At 39.4% G+C, this 6,319-nt stretch overlaps 1 pseudogene across 1 annotated transcript; it reads left to right on the forward strand.

Moving 5' to 3' along the window:
• Positions 1-815: 815 nt before the first annotated feature.
• Positions 816-3,992, forward strand: LOC110761897 (uncharacterized; annotated as a pseudogene). The gene is made up of 2 exons (XR_015833907.1): positions 816-3,474; positions 3,610-3,992. The product of XR_015833907.1 is annotated as an uncharacterized LOC110761897 (transcript).
• The last annotated feature ends 2,327 nt before the right edge of the window (positions 3,993-6,319 follow it).

Consider the following 6,319-nt stretch of genomic DNA (forward strand, 5'->3'; position numbering starts at 1 on the left):
GTGACGTTATTGACATGAGTGTAAATAATATTTTAAATTGAAAAGTCTTCCCCCAACATTAATGCGCTTTGTTGCCACTTGTAGGTTTGTGAAAAGTTTGTCTTTTAGGTTTACGTGCGTCGAACAAGTTTGGGTATATCTTTCCCTTAGACTTGTTCCAGTCATAGAAATCACCATTTCCCATTTCTCTTTAGGCTGCAACCATCATTTCAAAGGGGAGGGGATGGAGTGGCGATGGGTCACAATTGGGGAGCATTTTTGCTCACCACTTTAACCATAGGTGTACCATCATTACCATCCTCAATGCTTGACACATGTCCATAGGTGTAATCATGATTCCATAAATACTAGGCAAAAGTTAACTATAGTTATATCTATGGACACGTGTCAAGCATTGAGGATGGTGGTTAGGGTACACCTATGGTTAAAGTAGTGAGCAAAAATGCACCCCACAGATAAAACGATACGAAGGAGAAAATGAACCCAACACAACCCACTCGAGATTTTTTTTGTCTTGTTTACCAAACAAATTAAACAAAAGCTGCTAGTGGAACACAAAAGCTTATAAATATCACATCACCTATTCGATTCCCAAGACTTGTAAAACAGAAACAAACCAAGAGAAGAGATGTGGGCTACCTGTATTTCTTGTATTCATATTTGTGAGCGTTGAGTCAAAATTCAAGTTCAACGTTGGACAACCAGAAATGACGTAGCATATATACAGTACCTACCAACCTAGGATTCGGGCTTATAAATTTGCCTTATTCCATCAGAGTTCAAAAACAGAAAAAGAAAACAGAAACCTAAGAGATATGGTTTCCCAATTCCATCTATTGCCCCAAACATTTGCCATAATATTCTCTCTTCTTGTATGCATATTTGTGAGCGTTGAGCCAGCCATACCAACGCCAAGCATTGCCACGGACAAGGAGGCTTTGATCTCATTCAAGTCAGGGGTCAGTCTTCCTCCATCTTTTTGGGACCAAAATTCATCTCCATGTACCAACTGGACTGGAGTTGTTTGCAACAAACTTGGCAACAGAGTTGTTGCTCTTCATCTTTCCGGCTTGGGACTTACAGGCTCCATTAGCCCCCATATTGGTAACCTCTCCTTCCTCCGTTCCCTTCAACTTCAAAACAACAAATTAACAGGAAACATTCCCTCTCAAATTCTCCACCTTTTCCGCTTGACATCTCTAAACTTGAGCTCCAACACCATACAAGGTCCCCTGCCATCAAACCTGACCCAACTGACTGCCCTCCAAACACTTGACTTGGCCTCAAATAACATCACAGGAACACTTCCTGAAAATCTCGACAGCTTGAAAAATCTTCAAGTCTTGAATTTGGCACGAAACAATCTCCATGGTCCAATCCCAACATCCATAAGCAACCTCTCTTCCACCCTCACACATTTGAACTTAGGCACAAATAGTCTCAGTGGTACGATACCCAGTGAATTGGGTTTCCTTTACAAACTCAAGGAACTTGATCTTGCAGGTAACCAACTCACTGGGACTGTTTCCCTGTCCATATACAACATCTCTTCTCTAGTTCTCTTCACTGTAGCTTCAAACCAACTGTGGGGTGAGATTCCAAGCAATATTGGTCACACACTTCCAAATCTTCAATATTTTAGAAATTGTTTTAATCTGTTCACTGGAAAAATTCCAGTGTCTTTGCACAATATCTCAGGCATTCGATCAATTCGAATGTCCAACAACTTTCTTGAAGGAACGGTTCCACCAGGCCTAGGGAATTTGCCATTCCTTGAAATGTACAACATTGGTTTCAATCGGATTGTTAGCTACGGTGGTGATGGTCTCAGTTTCATCACTTCCTTAACAAACAGCACCCGTCTCCAATTCCTTGCCATTGATGGTAATCATTTAGAGGGTGTAATTCCAGAGTCCATTGGAAACCTCTCCAGGGTTCTCGAAAAATTGTACATGGGAGGGAACCGCATTTTCGGTCACATACCCTCCTCAATTGGTCAACTCAGTAGCTTGACTTTGCTTAATGTAAGCTACAATTCGATCTCTGGCGAAATCCCACCTGAAATAGGCCAGCTGGAAGAATTGCAAGTGCTTAGTTTAGCTGCAAACAAAATGTCTGGTCATATTACAAACTCCTTAGGTAATCTCAGAAAGCTGAACAACATTGATTTATCCAGAAATTCCTTTGTTGGCCATATACACCGTTCCTTTGCAAACTTTCAGAAGTTGCTTTCCATGGACTTATCCAACAATTTGCTCAATGGAAGCATTTCTACAGAAATATTTCAAAACCTCCCTAGTCTGAGCACCATTCTGAATTTGTCTAACAACTTTCTGAGTGGTCCTTTGCCTGAAGAAATTGGGCTCCTAGGAAGTGTGGTCACTATAGACCTCTCAGACAACCGCTTGTCTGGATTGATCCCCAACACAATTGGAAAGTGTACAAGCTTGGAGGGATTGTTGATGGCTAGAAATAAACTCTCTGGTCCTCTCCCTAATGTTCTTGGAGATATGAGAGGTCTTGAGATTCTAGACCTCTCCTCAAACCAGCTTTCTGGGTCCATTCCTGACAAACTTGAAGACCTACAGGTCTTGAGCTACTTGAACCTCTCCTTTAATCACTTGGAAGGAGTAATTCCTAATGGTGGAATCTTTGTTAAAAATAGCTCTAGTGTCCATCTTGAAGGCAACCCAAAGCTTTGCCTGCATTCGTCATGTGTGACTCCTGGCGGTCATAGGAGAAAAGTACTGATCCCTGTTCTTATTTCAACTGTTTTGGCAACATTGGCAGTATGTGTCATAGTTGGTAGTTTGCTCTATGTCAGCAAAAGCAAACCAGGAGTTACAGAAACTAATTCTGATTTGTTAATAAAAGGGTAGCATCAAATGGTCACATATGAAGGGCTACGTGGCGCAACTGGGAATTTTAGCCCGGAAAATTGGATTGGAAGCGGGAGCTTTGGGTCTGTATACAGAGGGTGCCTAAGAGATGGAATTGAAGTAGCAGTGAAGGTGCTTGATATAAAAAGGACAGGATCATGGAAGAGTTTTTTGGCAGAGTGTGAGGCCTTGAGGAGCGTGAGGCATCGCAATCTTGTCAAACTGATCACATCATGCTCCAGCTTGGACTTCAAGAACATGGATTTTTTGGCTTTGGTGTATGAGTATCTGAGTAATGGGAGCTTGGAAGATTGGATTCAGGGTAAGAGAAAGAATGCTAATGGAGATGGATTGAACATTGTGGAGAGACTGAATGTGGCCATTGATGTTGCGTGTGGATTGGATTATCTGCATCATGATTGTGAAGTTGCAGTGGCGCACTGTGATTTAAAGCCCAGCAACATTCTTTTGGACAGAGATATGATTGCAAAGATTGGAGATTTTGGGCTGGCCAAGTTGCTGATAGAAAGAACAAGCAATAACGCTCTCAGCTCCACAGATGTGCTAAAGGGTTCCATAGGATATATGCCACCAGGTCAGTATTAAGCAGCCTTTTTCTCATTTGAAGTATTTGGTTTACCTTATATGTCGAGTTAGCTATGTTTTATGATTGAATTTTTTTTTTTTTCTTCTAGTTTGTTTGGTTTATTAAGAATGAACTATGATGCAGAGTACGGTTTTGGACAAAAGCCATCGACGGCCGGAGATGCATACAGTTTCGGAGTAGTGTTGTTGGAGCTGTTTACTGGGAAAAGCCCAACCCATGAAAGATTCACAGGAGATGAAAACATTATCAGATGGGTGCACTCAGCCTTCCCTCAAAACATTGCCCAAGTACTAGACCCTGAGCTGCTACACCTCATGCAGCATCCGCCTAATGAATTAGAACGTAATTGCGTGACTTCAATTATAGAGGTTGGGCTATCTTGTACCTATGCTTCACCTGAGGGACGCATTAGCTTGAGAGATGCCCTCCACAAACTGGAAGCTGCTCGGCAGACCCTTTTCAAGCATACTCAGGTTGAGACTGAGAGTGCCAAGCATGAATTTTAACTACAAACTGGAAATTGCTTGCGTGTTAATTTATGTACTAATTAAGAGTATGTTATAATATATAATTGACATTGAGGGTCGCATTTCCCTCATTCGCTCATCTTAGCGACCAATAGTCATGTTCCTCAACTGTTATATTATATATGACCCAAAACCAGTGGGGGAGGCCTATCCCATACCCTGCAGCCCATGCTCACAGCAAGCCCAATAGAGAAACAAGCCCCTTACCTCCTTTACTAAACTGAACTGAAGGATAAGGATAAGCTTTAAATTCTGAATGGAAACCAAACATGAAGACCACACACTTGATGGCATGCAAAAATGTCAGCGTGTCGACGAGGTCATGGCCCACGTCTAACATACACTTCAGCCATCAAGTGATAATTTTTTACACAACTCAAAACTAAGATGAAGTTAATCAGTTCGAATTAACACAAATATGACATAACATGTTAAATAAGAAAATAACATATCGAATTAGTGTTAAACTAAATATGCTTGTCGATCAAATAAGACATTGCGAGTACATGCATATACTGTACATTCGAGTACTCTTCTGCTTTTTGTACGTCAAATATATGCTTCACTTGTTTTTGGTACCCTCAGCCAAAAAGCAAACTCGGAATTTCAAAAGACACTTCTTGGTGCCAAACCAGCACCGGTTACAATACAACAAGCTACACCTCTAGAGGCCCATCACCCAACTTCCCATTTTTCCGGAGTGTAGACTCAGTCATTGCAGGCAATAAAAAAACAAACTCAATTTATTAATAATAAATAAAATACAATTATCCTCAAGAACAAAATGTTTGTTATGCTTAATATATTTAGTTTGATTTGTATATTTGTGTATTTGATCCTGACATTGACAAAACTCTGGTAACTGACAATGACAAAAAAATCGATGGTCGTATGATGCTCTTATCTTCCTCATTTAGTTTTCTTCTCATGACTTATATTTTAGTTCATCCATGTAATTATATTTTGAGGTATATATGTGAGTGAGAGATAAAGATTCATCATGTTTCTCCATCATATTGATTACATTCTCTTACATACCTTGCTAGGTTTCCCAAATTAACGAGAAAAAAAAAAAGGAAAGGTGCAAGAGCTAAACAAAATTCTAAAAGCTAGTTTAGGAATAAATTAAAGGAATGGGGAGAGTGAAGTTATTTATTGGTTAATGGTGATTGAGTTGCAGGCCGGCCCATAGCCTCTGCAGGCTGGGCGACTGCACAGGGCTTCCAAATATTTTTAGGCCCACTTATAAAAGAAACTACGAAAGACCTTTACTTCTTCAGACTTCAATAAAATGGGCCTCTTTTTTTTAAAATTTCCTAACCCAATATCATATCTGAATATTTTTTTACCTCTCTCTCTCTCTCTCTCTCTCTCTCTCTCTCTCTCTCATATGTCTTCCCTAATTTAAAAAAAAAAATTATCAATTATTAATGAATTTTGTACTCTTCATTTAGATATGGATTATGAATTTTTTTTAGTTGTATATATAGGATTTCAACATCTCTCTTTGCATCGGCCTTTCAAAATTAATGGACCGGCCTTATTGAGTTAGATAGATTTACAACTTGTATTTATATGTGTAATCCAAAAAAGTTAAGTGTAATGGCAGCACATGTATTACAATGTTTTCTCTACCATCTTTTTTGGACGAAAAGGGATAGTTTTCTCTACCATCTTTGTTTCTTCAACTTTTGATTTCTTTATTTGAAAATCAGGAAAGGTGTTGGACTTTTCAACTTAAAAATTTAGAGTGCTGCTAAACGAATCGTAAAATTAACTAAGTACACTCTACTATCAAAATATTTATTGAATTACTAATTTACCCTAATATAAAATGACCACAAAAGATATATTGAATTGCAAAACAAATATAATTTTAATAAGTACACCCTACTCACCATATTCAACCCTAATGAAAGGCCTGAGCAAGAAAAATGCTTCCCTGATTCCAACCATTATGAGACTTGTTAAGGTACTGAGGAAGCGAAAGAACCATGTTGGGAAACCTGTGGAGAACGAAATAGGCTTCTGACCTCAGAAAAAGCAAGAGCAGACCCAAGGAAGTTTGGGTGAATGAGGGGTTGTCGATATGGGCTTTCTTCTAGGAGGGATGATTGTGAGCTTCTTGATGATTGTAACTCTACTAGCATATCCTTTTTTTGGGTCAAAGCATCAAGGAAATTTATTAAAGATGAATAAGATTGTTTACATAACTACCCATGCTGGACCTGCTTGATCCCAGACCTGATTACCACCCATCCTAGAAACATAGGCTGCCACCTCATGTGCAGCTCTATTGCAGTGTC

The sequence above is a fragment of the Prunus avium genome, chromosome 1, assembly GCF_965620075.1.
Source record: "Prunus avium chromosome 1, drPruAviu1.hap1.1, whole genome shotgun sequence".
Classification (NCBI taxonomy): domain Eukaryota; kingdom Viridiplantae; phylum Streptophyta; class Magnoliopsida; order Rosales; family Rosaceae; genus Prunus; species Prunus avium.